Source organism: Scyliorhinus torazame, chromosome 8, assembly GCF_047496885.1.
Source record: "Scyliorhinus torazame isolate Kashiwa2021f chromosome 8, sScyTor2.1, whole genome shotgun sequence".
NCBI classification, from domain to species: domain Eukaryota; kingdom Metazoa; phylum Chordata; class Chondrichthyes; order Carcharhiniformes; family Scyliorhinidae; genus Scyliorhinus; species Scyliorhinus torazame.
The window spans coordinates 7,054,879-7,074,021 of record NC_092714.1 but is presented as its reverse complement, the minus strand read 5'-3'; positions in this window follow the sequence as shown (position 1 = coordinate 7,074,021).

The following is a 19,143-nucleotide window of genomic DNA, read 5'->3' as shown; positions in this document are numbered from 1 at the left end:
ACGCATACAACTGAAAGGGAGATGACCAAAAGCAGCCCAATGTTCTGTGTCACAGTTAAGAAGGTGAAGCTGATAATCTCTCACAAATTTGATCAGTTCCTTGTAAATTATGTTGCTGGGCTGGCCAAACATGGTATAACATTGTGACGTGTATCCTGCTGTACATTTCAACCATGCTGGTTAGAAATGTGAGTTTTGTGTAACTAATGCTGTGGAACAAATCAGCTTCAGCAAAGTGTACAATGACAAAGATCAGTAATGCAAACAAAAGACAGAATGAAACTGTGGAAGAAACTACCCCTTTACACCTTCGACTGTTATTTTCCGTTCTAACTTATTGAATTTTCTTTCCACTTTGTCCCATGCTGTAAGGTAGCTGGATAGTTTTCTGGTGTGATTGATGATCAGACCAATACATCAACATCACCAAGAATCAAAGGCAAAGTCTGTGCCAGTAGAACAGGTGGGAGTAGAGATGGGAAGGTATGAGGAAGGATGCCAATATCAGGATGTTGTCAGCATTAACTAAAAACCCAAGACGGAAAAAAAACTATGGAATCGATTGGGATCAGTCAATGCGATAGTGCCTTGCTACTGAGAGATTCTCCAATACCAAGGCAAGCATCTCCTCCTGTCATTCTGAACAAGAGGTTACTGTAGAAATTTCAAGTAAAAGTTTATCTGTTACTTTTAGATTGTTCTTCCTATTGTTTTTGTTTGTTCTGGGGATGTGAGCATTGCTGGTTAGGCCAACATTTGTTGCCCATTGCTAATTACCCTCGAGAAGGTAATATTGAGTCCCTCCATCGTGTTGTGTGGCACTATCACAGTGCTAAATGGGATAGACTTTGAACAGAACTAGCAACCCAACGTTGGACATCCAAGGCTGGGCATCCATGAGGGTCGGTGGGTCATCAGCAGCAGCAGAATTGTATCACCCACAATCTGTAACCTCATGGCCCGGCGTATCCCCCACTCTACCAATACCACCCAGCCAGGAGATCAACCCTGGTTCAATGAAGAGTGCAGGAGAGCGTGCCAGGAGCAACATCAGGCAGACCGAAAAATGAGGTGTAAACCTGGTGAAGCAACAACACAGGACTACTTCTGTGCCAAACAACATAAGTAGCAAATAATAGACAGAGCTAAGCGATTCCACAACAAAGGCATCAGATCTAAGCTTTGCAGCCCTGCCACATCCAGCTGTGAATGGTGATGGACAATTAAACAACTCACTAGAGGAGGAGGCTCCACAAATATCTCCATCCTCAATGATGGAGGAGCCCAGCACATCTGTGCAAAAGACAAGGCTGAGGCATTCGCAACAATCTTCAGCCAGAAGTGCCGAGTGGATGATCCATCTCGGTCTCCTCCGGAGGTCTCCAGCATCAGAGCTGTCAGTCTTCAGCCAATACGATTCACTCCAGGTGATATCAAGAAACGGCTGAAGGGACTGGATACTGCAAAGGCGATGGACCCTGACAATATCCCAGCAATAGTACTGAAGACTTGTGCTCCAGAACTTGCCGCACCCCCAGCCAAGCTGTTCCAGTACAGCTACAACACTGGCATCTACCCAGCAATGTGGAAATTGCCCAGGTGTGTCCAGTACACAAGAAACTGGACAAATCCAACCCAGCCAATTACTGCCTTATCAGTCTACTCTCCATCATTAGCAAGGCGATGGATGAAGTCATCAACAGTGCTATCAAGCGACACTTACTCAGCAATAACTTGCTCACGGACTCTCAGTTTGGGTTCCGCCAGAATCACTCAGCTCCTGACCTCATTACAGCCTCGATTCAAACATGGACAAAAGAGCTGAGCTCCAGAGGTGAGGTGAGAGTGACTGTCCTTGACATCAAGGCAGTATTTGACGGAGTGTGGCATCAAGGAGCCCGAGCTAAACTGGAGTTAATGGGAATCGGGGGGAAAACTCTCCGCTGGTTGGAGTCATATCTGACACAAAGGAAGATGGTTGTGGTGGTTGGAGGTTAATCAACTCCGCTCCAGGACATCACTGCAGGAGTTCCTCAGGGTAGTGTCCTAGGCACAACTCATCACCCTGACTTGGAAATATACCACTGTTCCTTCACTGTCGCTGGGTCAAAATCCTTGAACACCCTCCCTAACAGCACAGTGGATGTACCTACACCTCTGGGATTGCAGAAGTTCAAGAAGGCAGTTCAAGACCATCTTCTGAAGGGCAAATAGAGATGGGCAATAAATGCTGGCCTAACCAGCAATGCCCATATCCAGCAACTGGATTTTCTAAAACTTTCTGCAACCTTTTCAGTCTTCAGTGCTGTTAGGGATTGAATTCCAGGATTTTGACCCAGCGACAGTGAGGGAACGGCGATATATTTCCAAGTCAGTGTGGTTTGGAGGGGAACATCCAGGTGGCGGGTTTTGCTAAGTATCTGCTGCCCTTCTCTTTCCAGATGGTAGTGGCCGTGGGTTTGGAAGGTGCTGCCTAAGGAAACCTTGGTGAATTCCTGCAGTGCATCTTGTAGCTGGTACACACGGCTGTGACAGTGCGTTGGTGGTGGAGAGAGTAAATGTTTGTGGCACAGATGCCAATCATGTGGGCTGATTTGTCCTGGATGGTGTGGAGCTTCTTGAGTGTTCTTGGAGCTGCACTCATCCAGGTACGTGGAGAGTATCCCATTTCACTACTGACTTGTGCCTTGTTGATGGTGGACAGATTTTAGGGAGTCAGATGCAGGATTCCAGCCTCTGACCTGCTCATGTAGCCACAATATTTATATGACTAGTCAAGTTCATTTTCAGTCAATGGTAATCCGCAGGATGTTGTAATGGGAGATTCAGCAATGGTAATGCAATTGAATGAGAAGGGATGATGGTTCGATTCTCTCTTGGAGATGGTCATTGCTTGGCATTTGAATAATGCAAGTGTAACTAGCCACTTATTAGCTCAAATCATGGATGTCTTCAATATCTGAGGAGTGGCAAATGGTATTGAACATTGTGCAGTCATCTGCGAACATGCCCACTTTTGACCTTATATTGGAAGGGAGGTCATTGATGAAGCAGCTGAAGATGGTTGGGCCTAGGTCACTCTCCTGAGAAACTCCTGTAGTGATGTCCTGGGACTGAGATAACTGACCTCCAACCACCACAAACATCTTCCTTTGTGCCGGGTATGACTCCGACCAGCGGAGAGTTTTCCCCCTGATTCCCATTGGCTCCAGTTTTGTTTTTATTAATTCCAAGAACTAGATGCATATATACAGTGAAGAGTACACGCCAGGAACTGTCTCCGTGCTGGCTGCTACACACGGCCCTGTCCAACACTTGACTGACCACTAGGTATGGGTAATATGCTCCCTTACATCTCTGTAATAAACTGTATAGGTCCCACGTTAAGCCCATATCTGCCAAACCCTTAAGCTATGCCTCCCCCCAAGTCTTCATCCAATGTATTTCAATGCATTTAAAGTTATTCTAGTTCACCCCTTGTATTTGCATTATTATTAGCCCCATCTCCCCATTTCAAGTCACTGAATCTTCATAGATTCAGACCTTATAACCATTCCATATCTCGTTCACACCACTGTCGGAGGAGTGGTAGTCTATTGATTTGGTGATTGTTCTCACACCTGGGTATTTATTCATCTTCTTTCTCCACTCTGCTCTTTGTTGCTTTGTCAGTTGTGATGAAAGATAGTTGTTGATTTCTCCTGTTTTTTGTGATGGACGGATGCCGCGCTCATCCCCTTCGCGTCTTTTCCTCGTCTTTCGGCGCCCGACTCACTGCGATGCGTTTGGAAGTTCATGTCTCAACAGCGGGATCTTCACTCCCATTTATTTCACAATTTTAACCTTTTTGATCATTTTCTTCTTTTCCAGTTGTTTACGACCCTTTGAATCTTTTCATTCAGCTCAGTGCTCAATTCATAAGTTGAGTTGTTTTGTCTCAGAGTTTCTTACAGAATTATTCTATAAGTTTAACAAGTTTACCTAGACATTCAGTTCCTTTCTGAATATTTCTTCCATGGTCACTGATTGCTCCTTGGACTCTATCAATTCATTCATTAAATCCTCAATCTGTTTTTTAGAATTCACCTTTTCTGCTTTTAAAGTCTGGATTTGCTCTTCCATACTGGGTACCTCACCCATCGTGTTGTTCGGATTGGACCGAAGTTCAAGAAGTTCATCAGTTTTGGTTGTTAATGGTTGGGGAGTGAAGGGTGGGTTTCTGAAAGGGGGAAGATGGGCCACCCCCAATCTCACTTAGAGACCAGGCAGCCTTTAAAATTAGAGCCCTGGTATCTGAGGTGCCAGTCTAGCTGGCGAGGTCACCCACCAGAGCCAGAAAAATGTCAGAGTGTGGCCTTGACCACAAGAAACTCCGCAAGGCCTAAGACATTGCAGTCATCACAAAACACCCACCAAACACACCCGAAATGGCACTTTGAACTTTTTCCGTTGAATCGTACCCATAACGATTTTCCACGTTTTCTTCAAATGTCTGATCATTTTCTTCAGCTCTTTGCTTTTTACCTCTGTGACATCTCAAAAATGTATTTGTTTTGATCCTGAACAGTTTAGTTCATGAACAATTTTTGTGTCTCATGCGTTTTCAAGGGTATGTACTCAGCTTGAATCTTGAGTTTCAAATCTTCCAATTCAGTTCTGATATGACCATTTTTCGAACTCATTTTACTTTCCTTTTACAGGATTTGTTTATTTTGTGTTTCATCAGATAGATTTCCTTCATTCACAGCCAGCTGCTCACTCCACACTGTTCAGGTAATGCGTCAAGTTTTCCAAAAGGATATGGCAGGAGCCATAAGTTCATCACAAGGAGGAGAAAACATGCTCAGGGGAGGATGAGGCATCCATGGCTGATGAAGGAAGTCAAGGAAGCATGAAAGAAAAAGAAAAAGTATACAAAGTGGCGACGATTAGTGGGAAGCCATAGGATTCCAAAGCCTTTAAAAACAAGCAGATGACAACTAAAAAAGATGGATAATGCTGAATGGGACTCATCCAGCTGGGGATGATTGTTCCCTTGCGCTGATTGGGTTATGAGTTAATAAGCATTGTATAACAGGTCAGCAGCTGTAGCTGCTGACAGGAAGGAGTGAGAACCCTGAGGTGTGTAACCGGGTCCTGTGTAAATACTGCTGTTAAGCTGAATAAATGTCTTTCCTATGATCTCTTTGGACTCCCCTTTTGCTGTTTACTTCAGGGGGAGAAGGTGAAATATGAGAGCAAGCTAGCGAGAAATAAAAAGAAGATAGCAAGAGTTTTTTTCAATATATAAAAGGAAAGAGAGAGAAAAATAGACATTGGACCACTGGAAACTGAGGCTGGAGAAGTAATAATAGGAAATAAAGAAATGGCAGAGGAACGGAAGAGTTACTTTGTATCAGTCTTCACGGGGGAAGACATCAGAGGCTTACCAGAACGTCAGGAGATGGGTGGCACGGTAGCACAGTGGTTAGCGCTTTTGCTTCACAGCGCCAGGATCCCAGGATCAATTCCCGGCTTGGGTCACCGTCTGCGCGGAGTCTGCACGTTCTCCCCGTGTCTGCGTGGGTTTCCTCCGGGTGCTCTGGTTTCCTCCCACAAGTCCCGAAAGGTGTGCTGTTAAGTAATTTGGACACTCTGAATTCTCCCTCTGTGTACCCGAACATGCGCTAGTTTGCAGCGACTAGGGGCTTTTCACAGTAACTTCACTATAGTGTTAATGTAAGCCTACTTGTGACAATAAAGATTATTATTATTAGAAACACGGGCAGAAGTGAGTGTAATGGCCATCACTAAGGAGAAAGTTCAGGGGAAACTGAAAGGTCTGAAGGTGGATAAGTCACCTGGACCGGATGGACTACACCCCAGGGTTATAAAAGAGATAGCGGAGTACTTGGAGATGCATGATAAAATAGGACTGAGTCAGCATGGCTTCGTCAAGAGGAGGTCATGCCTGACAAATCTGTTAGAGTTCTTTGAGGAGGTAACAAGGAAGTTAGACAAAGGAGAACAAGTGGACATGATCTATTTGGATTTCCAGAAGGCCTTTGACAAGGTGCCACATAGGAGACTGTTAAATAAGTTAAAGGCCCATGGTGTTAAGGGTAAGATCCTGGCATGGATAGAGGATTGGCTGACAGGCAGAAGGCAGAGAGTGGGGATAAAGGGGTCTTTTTCAGGATGGCATCCGGTGACTAGCCGTGTGCCTCAGGGGTCAGTGCTCGGGCCACAAGCTTTCACAATATACATTAATGATATGGAAGAAGGAACTGAAGGCACTGTTGCTAAGTTTGCAAATGATACAAAGATCTGTAGAGGGACAGGTAGTATTGGGGAAGCAGGCGGGCTGCAAAGGATTTGGACAGGTGAGGGAAGTGCGCAAAGAAGTGGAAGATGGAAAACAATGTGGAAAAGTGTGAGGTTGTGCATTTTGGTAGGAAGAATAGAGGCATAGACTATTTTCTAAATGGGGAAAGGGTTCAGAAAAGCAGAAGCACAAAGGGACTTGGGAGTCCTTGTCCACGATTCTCTAAAGGTTAACGTGCAGTTTCAGTCGGCAGTTAAGAAGGCAAATGCAATTTTAGCATTCATGTCGAGAGGGCTAGAATACAAGACCAGGGATGTACTTCTGAGGCTGTATAAAGCTTTGGTCAGACCCCATTTAGAGTATTGTGAGCAGTTTTGGGCCCCGTATCTAAGGAAGGATGTGCTGGACTTGGAAAGGGTCCAGAGGAGGTTCACAAGAATGATCCCTGGAATGAAGAACTTGCCGTATGAGGATCGGTTGAGGACTCTGGGTCTGTACTTGTTGTTTCGAAGGATGAGGGGGGGGATCTTATTGAAACTTACAGTATACTGCGAGGCCTGGGTAGAGTGGACGTGGAGAGGATGTTTCCACTCGGAGGAAAACCCAGAACCGGAGGACACAGCCTCAGACTGAAGGGACGATCCTTTAAAACAGAGATGAGGAGGAATTTCTTCAGCCAGAGGGTGGTTAATCTGTGGAACTCTTCGCCGCAGAAGGCTGTGTATCTTGAAGACAGGGATAGATAGTTTTTGGTTAATAAGGGGATTAAAGGTTATGGGGAAAAGGCAGGAGAATGTGGAAACAACCTGCCCGCATCTATCCTATCTATTCCCTTCATAATCTTATATGTTACTATAAGATCCACCCTCATCCTTCTAAATTCCAAGAGTACAGTCCCAGTCTACTCAACCTCTCCTCGTAATCCAACCCCTTCAGCTCCAGGATTAACCTAGTGAATCTCCTCTGCACATCCTCCAGTGCCAGTACATCCTTAAACTCCATTCCTCTAGCAATGAAGGACAAAATTCCATTTGCCTTTCTTAATCATCTGTTGCACCTGTAAACCAACTTTGTGTGACTCATTATATTAAAATAAACGTTATTATTAACACAGGATTAACCCCATTGACACCCAGGGAAAACAAAACAGTTCTTCAATTAACAGTTAAAGCATTCTAAAAAATTAAGAAATGTTATTGAGTTTCTTTCCCATCTACTCCTAAACTTTCAATGAAGCAAAATCCACACACACAGGTCAAATGCCACTTATTAATAAAGTTAACACTCAGTGTCTTACAGATTTATCCACAAAGTCCTTGGGAGAGAAGCTTTCAGAAGTTAGTCTGAGAAACGCACCTCCTTTCCTCGGAATCCAGAGCAGAAATCTCAAAATGAAACTAAAAATAACAGGCGGAGGGCAAGGCTGAAAACGAAACTCAAAATAATCTCAGCCCTCCCATGAGCGAAATAACAACCTGCCTCACTGCTAACCCCTTCATCACAGCTTTAGCAGATTTATAATCTGGTATTACAACACCCAGGGCAAATCCGTAGCCAATTCCAGCCCCACTCGTCCTGGAGTCACAACACAAGTGAATTAACCAATAATTCTCATAAAAATACCCACAATCTTTGACTCTTGGCTGCCCACTCATTACAGTCAATAGGTTTGTAAGTTGAAACACAATTACTGTTTATTTATACCGACTCCACCTTGTACACACAAGTAAACCTTACCCTCACAAAGTCTTGAAAAAGATCTGGGGTGAGATTCTCCCCTACCCGGCGGGGCGGGGGGGTTCCGGCGTAATGGAATGGTGAGAACCACTCCGGCATCGCGCCGCCCCAAAGGTGCGGAATTCTCTGCACCTTTAGGGGCCAAGCCCACACCTTGAGGGGCTAGGCCCACGCCGGAGTGGTTTCCGCTCCGCCGGCTGGTGGGAAAGGCCTTTGGTGCCACGCCAGCCGTCACCGAAAGGTCTTCGCCGGGCGACGCATGCGCGGGAGCGTCAGCGGCTGCTGACGGCATTCCCGCGCATGCGCAGGGGAGGAGGTCTCTTCCGCCTCCGCCATAGTGAAGACCATGGTGAAGGCGGAAGAAAAACAGTGCCCCCACGACACAGGCCCGCCCGCGGATCGGTGGGCCCCGATCGCGGGCCAGGCCACCGTGGGGGCACCCCCCGGGGCCAGATCGCCCCGCGCCCCCCCCCCAGGACCCCGGAGCCTGGCCTCACCGCCTTGTCCTGCCGTTCAAAAGGTGGTTCAATCCACGCCGGCGGGAGAGGGTTGCCAGTGGCGGGACTTTGGCCAATCGCAGGCCGGAGAATCGCCGGGGGTGGGCCCGCCGAGCGGCGCAGCGCGACTCCCGCACCCACCGAATCTCTGGTGGCGGAGAATTCAGGACACGGCGGGGGCGGGAGTCACGCCAGCCCCCGGCGATTCTACGATCCGGTGGGGGGTCGGAGAATCACGCCCCTGACACCTGCTTGTCGACCAACCTCTGCACTCTCTTGCAGTTCTTCAGTTGAAACCATGGTTTTTTTTTCCACTTTGATTATCCCAACTGGCTTACCTTGTCTTAACGGGCCTGACTTCCCAGTCCTTTTCTTAAGCCACCAACACTGAGACTTTGTGTGGCCAACATTATTACAATGAAAACAACTAAGTTTTCTTCTCTTTCTTCCATTATCATAAGTTTCATTTTTAATCTGAGGCAAATTCTCCTTAATATCTCCAACTGGGCCTCCTTTGCCTTGACCACCTGTGAATTTCTCATTTTCCCAGTTTCTATCCGTCATAGATCAAAATTATTGTGGAAAACCAGACCGTAATTGATGAACTAATTCAAAGTCAGCTGCCATTTCTGCTGCCAGTCTAACAGTTTTAACCTTTTTCTCTTCCACATGAATTGTCACTACGGCGGGAAGTGAATCCTTAAAATCCCCCAAAATAACCGCTCCCCTAAATGCGTCATAAATTTGGGTCTATTTTTAATGCTCTTATCCACATATCAAAATTATTGGCAAGTCATGCTGCAGCTGTGTAGAACCTTAGTTAGGCCACACTTGGAGTATAGTGTTCAATTCTGGTCGCCACACTACCAGAAGGATGTGGAGGCTTTAGAGAGGGTGCAGAAGAGATTTAGCAAGATGTTTCCTGGTATGGAGGGCATTAGCTATGAGGAGAGGTTGGATAAACTTGGTTTGTTCTCACTGGAAGGACAGAGGCTGAGGGGCGACCTGATAGAGGTCTACAAAATTATAAGGGGCATAGACAGAGTGGATATTCAAACTTTTTCCCAGGGTGGAAGAGTCAATTACTAGGGGGCATAGGTTTAAGGTGCGAGAGGGACAGTTTAGATGAGATATGCGAGGCAAGTTTTTTTACACAGAGCTTGGTTTGTGCCTGGAACTCGCTGCCAGAGGAGGTGGTGGAAACAGATACGATAGTGACGTTTAAGAAGCATCTTGATGAATACATGAATAGGATGGGAAAGAGGGATACGGACCTGGGAATGCAGAAGGTTTTAGTTTAGACAGGGATCATGATCAGCGCAGGCGTGGAGGGCCGAAGGGCCTGTTCCTGTGCCGTATTGTTCTTTGTTCTATTTTTAAGACCAGGTGAGAAGGGAGAGAATGGCTCCCCTCACTTCCCACTCCTAGTTTGAGCACAGCACGTTTTTTTTAACAAGGTTATTCATGCTGATTCAATGAGTGTTTAACTGTGAAAGACACAACACAGACAGATGTCCTTGTGTGTTTTGAAAAGAAGACAGCAATATTTTAAAAATGATCACACACACACACACTCACACACACGCACACACACACTTACACACACTCTCTCTCTCACACACACTCACACACACTCACACACACTCTCTCTCACACACACACTCACGCACACACATGCACTCACACTCACACGCACACACGCACTCTCTCTCACGCTCACACTCACTCACTCACACACTTACACTCATAGAATATAGAACATACAGTGCAGAAGGAGGCCATTCGGCCCATCGAGTCTGCACCAACCCATCCAAGCCCTCACTTCCACCCTATCACCATACCCCAATAACCACTCCTAACCTCCTTGGTCACTAAGGGCAATTTATCACGGCCAATCCGCCTAACCTGCACGTCTTTGGACTGTGGGAGGAAACCGGAGCACCCGGAGGAAACCCACGCAGACACGGGGAGAACGTGCAAACTCTGCACAGACAGTGACCCAGCGGGGAATCGAACCTGGGACCCTGGCGCTGTGAAGCCACAGTGTAGCCACTTGTGCTACTGTGCTGCCCAACACACACACTCTCACAAACACACACACATACACACACACACACACTGTCTCTCACACACATACACACCCTCACACACAAACACTCTCACACACATACACTCTCACATACACACACACATTCTCTCATATTTGCACACACTCTCACATGCACACGCTCTCATACACACTCTCTTACACACACAGATACACACTCACACACACATTCACATTCTCTCTCACACACACACTCACACACACTCACACTCACACACACTCTCACACACACATTCACATTATCTCTCACACACACAATCACACACACACACTTACACACACTCTAACACACATAGACACACTCACACACACACACTCTCTCACACATACACACTCATACAGACAACACACACACACGCAAACACACGCACCTACACACACATAGACAAACATATACAAACACACCTACACTCACACAAACATACATGAACACACACAAAAGCACACATAAACACAAACGACCAAGGACACACATGTACGCATACGCACAGATGCACTCACAGAAACAAAAGCAGACAGAATCATGCACGCATAGATAAACACACACACAAACATACACATATACACTCCCACACATACACACAAACACAAAATATACACACTCACACAAAAACATACAAAAACACAGACAAACACACACACACAAAGACACACGCACACAAAAACACCCACGCACAAACATACACTCACTCACACACACAAAAACATACACATGCACACACAAAAACGAACACACATGAACAGGCACACAAAAACACACACATACACGCACATACAAAAACACCCACAAACACAAACATACAGACACACACAATTAAGACACGGGATACAGATCTTGTACATTGATGACTTGGATTTTTTTTCTGGAACCTTGTGTTGGACAATTTATATTTTTTCTCTGGAGCTAGCAGATACTGGGTTAGTGTGTAGCTGGTCAAACAACAGGTTGGACTCAAGCTTGCAGGCTGGATGGAGAGAGGTCGTTACCCATTATGGTCATGCTTCTTTAGTTGTCTAATTTGGAGAAAAACAGTTTATTCTGGCAGATGGATGACGAAAGGCCTCACGGAGGTTCCTAAGGCCCGGATAAAAAGTGTCACTGGGAATGAATGCAAAGAGCTTCAGAACTCTCCCTCCAAGATCCAAGGCCACGTTGGGGGAGCTGTCTGCAAATGGATAAAAGGGGAAGGAGAAGCATTAAGAAGGCCGGCTCCCACTGGAAACTGAACAATGGACTCGCCATAAGCCCACAGCCAAATCCCTCAGCTTTCTGTGAACAGGCGAATAAAGCTCGTGCTCAGAACAAGGCAGCACATTCTCTTCAGAGCTTAAGCAACCGAGCTACACTTTTAAAGTACCTTTCTGTCTCCCAGCAGGCACTACCACAGAGGCAGGACCTCACTTTGTCTGAAGTTTGTAACAAATCAGATATTATCAGGGCAGTGACCTTGGTTTCTTTGAAAACTGGTGGATGACTGTTTTAGTGCTCTTCGTGTTTGGTACAGAGTCACAGCACATCACAGCATGAGATCACGAACGTGTCTATAATAGAGCTCCCTCTACAAAGGAGCCTTACGCAATCCCTACACCCTGCTGGGATGTACAATAAGATTTGGCACAGTCACATCAAATATTCCCATCACCAATTATAGGCACATTACAGACAGGAGGCTACAATTTTTGTTCAGTTAAGTCTTTAAAGTATTTGCAGATATTTTTTAAAAATTAACCAGACGTTGGCTACATTCTGATGTTCGCTTAAGGCTTTAAGATCTCAAAGACAGGAAATATAAATGAAAAGTGGGACTTGGGCAGCAAGGCGGCGCAGTGGTTAGCCCTGGGACTGCGGTGCTGAGGACCCGGGTTTGAATCCCAGCCCCGGGTCACTGTCCGTGTGGAGTTTGTACATTCTCCCCGTGTCTGCGTATCACCCCCACAACCCAAAGATGTGCAGGCTAGGTGAATTGGCCACGCTAAATTGCCCCTTAATTGGAAAAAAAAAATTGGGTACTCTAAATTTAGGAAAAAAAAGAAAAGCGGGACTTGCAATTATATCCTGCCTTTCGCAACTTCAAGGTCTCCCAATCCGCTTTACAATCCGTTAACTACTTTTCAAGTGAGATTATTGTTGTGACACGGCTGGTAATTTATGCAAACCTAGGTTCCACAAATCCCAGAGTTTTGGGGATTTTGCATTTGAAAACACAGCCACCAATAGCGGATCAATAAAAATGAGGGATGCTCAAGAGGCCAGAATCAGAGGAGTGCAGAAATCTCGGAGGGTTGTGGGTGTTGTGATCTGTGATATGGCCATTGTAATGATTTACACAGAATATCTAATTGTTTAACTATAAAGATAATTTGTTAACAAACACGTGGAAAAGATAACCAGTGAACTATAGTACAGACGAAGGCTATTAAATGAATTCAGTGAATTCTGCAGGAGCTGCTCTAAGTGCGACTCCCTTCTTGTACGACTTACTACCAAATGGCGAGAGTCCGAGTCACGTGATAGATCTCCAATGCCGCCTGCTGGTCAGAGGTTGTACCAATAACTATGTGCACTGATAGACAACTATATACATTGATGTGTACATGCATATCACAACAGTGAGGTTGGAGGAGATTACAGAGATTGGGAGGGGCAAGGCAAGGGAGAGATTTGAAAACCGAGTTAAGAATTTGAAAGCCAGGCTGTTACTGGACGAGGAGCCAGATCGCTGATGGACGTGAATGACTATCAGCTGAACCAAAGGACATTGATAGACACTTGAAACAAGGCAACTGGACAACCCCTCAGCTCCTGTATTGTGCATGGCCAAGGGAAAAAACATAGGAACTGGGGGAGGACATTCGATCCTTAAAGCCTGTTCTCCAGTCAATATGATCATGGCTGGCCTGTAGCTTAACTCCATCCACCTTGAGTCCAGATCCTTTCATATTCTAGCCCAGCAAAAGTCAATCAATCTTAGATTTAAATTGTGAAGAGAATTTGTATCTATTTCATTTAGGTGAAGAGAGTTCTCAACCCTTTGGGTGAAGCATTGCTTCGAACCACTCGACTGAATGGCCTGGCTTTGGGTTAATTGTTACATCTCCATGTTCTAGACTCCCCACCAATGGAAAAAGGTTTCTCTCACCCTGATCAATTCCTCTCAAAATCCTAAATTAAATCATCCTTTTACCTTTTACATTCCAGGGAATATAAGCTCCATATAATTTAAACACGGAAGCTTTGAAAGAGGAAATAATATCAATAGAATGAAATACTGATTCAAGTCTTTGTAAGGTGCCTCGATCCCGTGCACGGAAGTTTTGTCTTTATCTGGATTGTGAGAGGAGAGTTTAGCAAGAAGCGAAAAGCTTTAAAGAGTGTCATTGTCACAATACCTACAGAAGAAGTAAACCCCATGGGTTGTCATGTGTAATGTGTAACTAGACAGGATTAATTAATGACCTTATAATAAGGATCCTCTCAGTAAAGTTGATCATAACATTGATAGAATTTCACATTCAGTTTGAATGAGAAATTTGGGTCTGAAACTAGTGTCTTCAGTTTAAATAAAGGCAATTACAAGCTCGGAAGACAGAGTTGGTTAAAGTGTAATTGGGAAATAGGTTAAACGGTAATTTGTAGAGAGGCAGTGACAGATGTTTAAGGAAATATTTTCTAACTCTCAACAAAGACAAATTCCATTGGGAAAGAAATACTCAATACGGAGGTTGCACCATCCGTGGCTATCTAAGGGTTTTAAGGAGAGTATCAATTTGAAAGCGCAGGTGCGGGAGCGCCAGCGTGTTCTGCCGTGATCCCAGCGCATGCGCAGAGGGGTTCTTCTCCGCACCGGCCATGGCGGACTGTTACAGCAGCCGGCACGGAGGGAAAGAGTGCCCCCATGGCACAGGCCCGCCCGGTGGGCCCCGATCACGGGCTAGGCCACGTGGGGCCCTCCCTGGACCCCCCCCCCCCCCGCTCCGAGGACTCCGCAGGCCGCCCGCAGAGCCAGGTCCTGCCGGTGAGGACCTTGTTTGATTTACGCTGGCGGGACTGGCCGAAAACGGGCGGCCACTCGGCCCATCGCAGAGCGGAGAATCACCGGGGGGGGGGGGCACTGCTAACAGCCCCTGACTGGCGCGACGCAATTCCCGCCCCCGCTGAAAAGCCGGCGCCGGAGAATCCGCCAGCCGGCTTCGGGGCAGCGGAACGGGATTCACGCCGCCCCCCCGGAGATTCTCCGGCAGGCAGAGGGTCGGAGAATCCCGCCCTGGGTCTCTGAATGTGCCCGAGGCTGAGTCAGGGTCAAGGGTTGTGGGAGTAGTCAGGAAAATGGAATTAAGACCACAATCAATCAGCCATGAGCTCATTGAACAGCAGAGCAGGCTGGAAACTAAATGTCCAAGGGGATTTAATATTTAGGAAGGAGAGGCAAAAAAGCAAAAGAGGTGGGATGGTATTGTTACCAAAGGATGAAATGAGTACAATAGTTTTTTTAAAGAAACTTGCAGTACCCAATTCATTTTTTCCAATGAAGAGGCAATTTAACGAGGCCAATCCACCTACCCTGCACATCTTTTGGTTGTGGGGGCGAAACCCATGCAGACATAGGGAGAATGTGTATACTCCATACGGACAGTGACCCAGAGCCGGGATCTAACCTGGGATCTTGGTGCGGTGAGGCAGCAGTGCTAGCAACTGAGTGCTGCCCTCAAATGAGTACAATAGTGAGAAAAAATATTGGCTCGGAACATACAGATATACAATCAGTCTGGGTGGAGCTCAGAAGCAACAAGGAGCAGAAAACATTAGTGGGAGTTGTCCATATGCCTCCAAATAGTCGTGGCAAGGAAAGGGGTGGCATTAAACATAAAATAGAGATGCGTGTAACAAGGGTGCTACAGTAATCATGTATGACTTTCATCAACTTAGAAACAATACTGTCGGGGATTAATTCCTGGACCAGTATGTTGAGGAACCAACTAGAGAACACGCTATCCTGGATTTGGTGTGATGCAATTAGAAGGGGTTAATTAATAATCCTGTTTGGTGGGTCCTTTAGGTAACAGTGACCATAACATGATAGAATTTTCCATTAGGATGGAAAGTGGAGTAGCCCAATCTGAAACTAGGATCCTAAATCTAAACAAAGGAAACTACAAAGGTATGAGGGAGAAGTTGGCTAAGATAGGTTGGGGAACCTCATTAAAAGGTATGATGGTGGATAGGCAATTGCTAATATTTAAGTAACAAATGTATGCATTGCAGCAGTTATTCATTTCTTTCTGGCACAGAAATACAACAGACAAAGTGACCCAACCATGGCTGACAAAATAAATCAAGGATAGCATTAGATTCAAAGAGGAGCCATATAAAGTTGCTAGAAAAAGTAGCAAGCCTGGGGTTTAGGGAAAGTTCAAAAATTCAGAAAAGGAGGACAAAGCGATTGATTAAGAAGGGAAAATAGAGTGTGGTGTAAACTTACAAGGAACATAAAAGCGAACTATAGAATCTTCCATAAGTATGTCAAAAGAAAAAGGTTAGTGAAGAAAAATGTAGGTCCCTTAAAGTTGGAAATAAGTGAATTTATAATGGAGAACAAGTAAATGGCAGAGAAATTAAAACAAATAATTTCCCAGAAATGATAAAGAGTCAAGGGTCTAATGAGAAGGGAAAATTAAAGAAAATTAGCATTGCTAAATAAAATATTTAAATATTTTTTTATTCATTTATAGGATGTACAAGAATGATCCCTGGATTGAAGAACTTGTCATATGGGGAACGTTTGAGGACTCTGGGTCTGTACTCGTTGGAGTTTAGAAGGATGAGAGGGGATCTTATTGAAACTTACAGGATACTGCGGGGCCTGGATAGAGTGGACGTGGAGAGGATGTTTCCACTTGTAGGAAAAACTAGAACCAGAGAGCACAATCTCAGACTAAAGAGATGATCCTTTAAAATAAATATAGAACATAGAACATAGAACATAGAACAATACAGCGCAGTACAGGCCCTTCGGCCCACGATGTTGCACCGAAACAAAAGCCATCTAACCTACACTATACCATTATCATCCATATGTTTATCCAATAAACTTTTAAATGCCCTCAATGTTGGCGAGTTCACTACTGTAGCAGGTAGGGCATTCCACGGCCTCACTACTCTTTGCGTAAAGAACCTAGCCCTGACCTCTGTCCTATATCTATTACCCCTCAGTTTAAGGCTATGTCCCCTCGTGCTAGCCATTTCCATCCGCGGGAGAAGGCTCTCACTGTCCACCCTATCTATCCCTCTGATCATTTTGTATGCCTCTATTAAGTCTCCTCTTAACCTTCTTCTCTCTAACGAAAACAACCTCAAGTCCATCAGCCTTTCCTCATAAGATTTTCCCTCCATACCAGGCAACATCCTGGTAAATCTCCTCTGCACCCGTTCCAAAGCCTCCACGTCCTTCCTATAATGCGGTGACCAGAACTGTACGCAATACTCCAAATGCGGCCGTACCAGAGTTCTGTACAGCTGCAATATGACCTCCTGACTCCGGAACTCAATCCCTCTACCAATAAAGGCCAACACTCCATAGGCCTTCTTCACCACCCTATCAACCTGGGTGGCAACTTTCAGGGATCTATGTACATGGACACCTAGATCCCTCTGCTCATCCACACTTTCAAGAACTTTTCCATTAGCCAAATATTTCACATTCCTGTTTTTCCTTCCAAAGTGAATCACCTCACACTTCTCTACATTAAACTCCATTTGCCACCTCTCAGCCCAGCACTGCAGCTTATCTATATCCCTCTGTAACCTGCTACTTCCTTCCACACTATCGACAACACCACCGACTTTAGTATCGTCTGCAAATTTACTCACCCACCCTTCTGCGCCTTCCTCTAGGTCATTGATAAAAATGACAAACAGCAACGGCCCCAGAACAGATCCTTATGGTACTCCACTTGTGACAGAACTCCATTCTGAACATTTCCCATCAACCACCACCCTCTGTCTTCTTTCAGCTAGCCAATTTCTGATCCACATCTCTAAATCACCCTCAATCCCCAGCCTCCGTATTTTCTGCAATAGCCTACCGTGGGGAACCTTATCAAACGCTTTGCTGAAATCCATATACACCACATCAACTGCTCTACCCTCGTCTACCTGTTCAGTCACCTTCTCAAAGAACTCGATAAGGTTTGTGAGGCATGACCTACCCTTCACAAAGCCATGCTGACTATCCCTGATCATATTATTCCTATAGAACATAGAACAGTACAGCACAGAACAGGCCCTTCGGCCCTCAATGTTGTGCCGAGCATAGTCCGAAACCAAGATCAAGCTATCCCACTCCCTATCATTCTGGTGTGCTCCATGTGCCTATCCAATAGCCGCTTGAAAGTTCCTAAAGTGTCCGACTCCACTATCACAGCAGGCAGTCCATTCCACACCCTAACCACTCTCAGAGTAAAGAACCTACCCCAGGCATCCCTCCTATATCTCCCACCCTGAATCTTATAGTTATGCCCCCTTGTAACAGCTACATCCACCCGAGGAAATAGTCTCTGAACGTCCACTCTATCTATCCCCCTCATCATCTTATAAACCTCTATTAAGTCACCTCTCATCCTCCTCCACTCCAAAGAGAAAAGCCTTAGCTCCCTCAACCTTTCCTCATAAGACCTATCCTCCAATCCAGGCAGCATCCTGGTAAATCTCCTTTGCACCCTTTCCAATGCTTCCACATCCTTCCTATAATGAGGTGACCAGAACTGCACACAATACTCCAAATGTGGTCTCACCGAGGACATGTACAGTTGCAGCATAACCCCGCGGCTCTTAAACTCAAGCCCCCTGTTAATAAATGCTAACACACTGTAGGCCTTCTTCACGGCTCTATCCATTTGAGTGGCAACCTTCAGAGATCTGTGGACATGAACCCTAAGATCTCTCTGTTCCTCCACATTCCTCAGAACCCTGCCGTTGACCCTGTAATCTGCATATAAATTTTTTCTACCAAAATGAATCACCTCGCACTTATCAGGGTTAAACTCCATCTGCCATTTTTAGGCCCAGCTCTGCATCCTATCAATGTCTCTTTGCAGCCTACAACAGCCCTCCACCTCATCCACTACTCCACCAATCTTGGTGTCAATCGCAAATTTACTGACCCACCCTTCAGCCCCCTCCTCCAAGTCATTGATAAAAATCACAAATAGCAGAGGACCCAGCACTGATCCCTGTGGTACACCGCTGGTAACTGGTCACCAGTCTGAAAATTTTCCATCCACCACCACCCTCTGTCTTCTATGTGATAGCCAGTTACATCCAATTGGCCAAATTTCCCTCTATCCCACACTTCCTTACTTTCTTCATAATCCGACCATGGGGAACCTTATCAAATGCCTTACTAAAATCCATGTACACAACATCAACTGCTCTACCTTCTACACACTTAGTTACCTCCTCAAAGAATTCAATCAAATTTGTGAGGCAAGACCTACCCTTC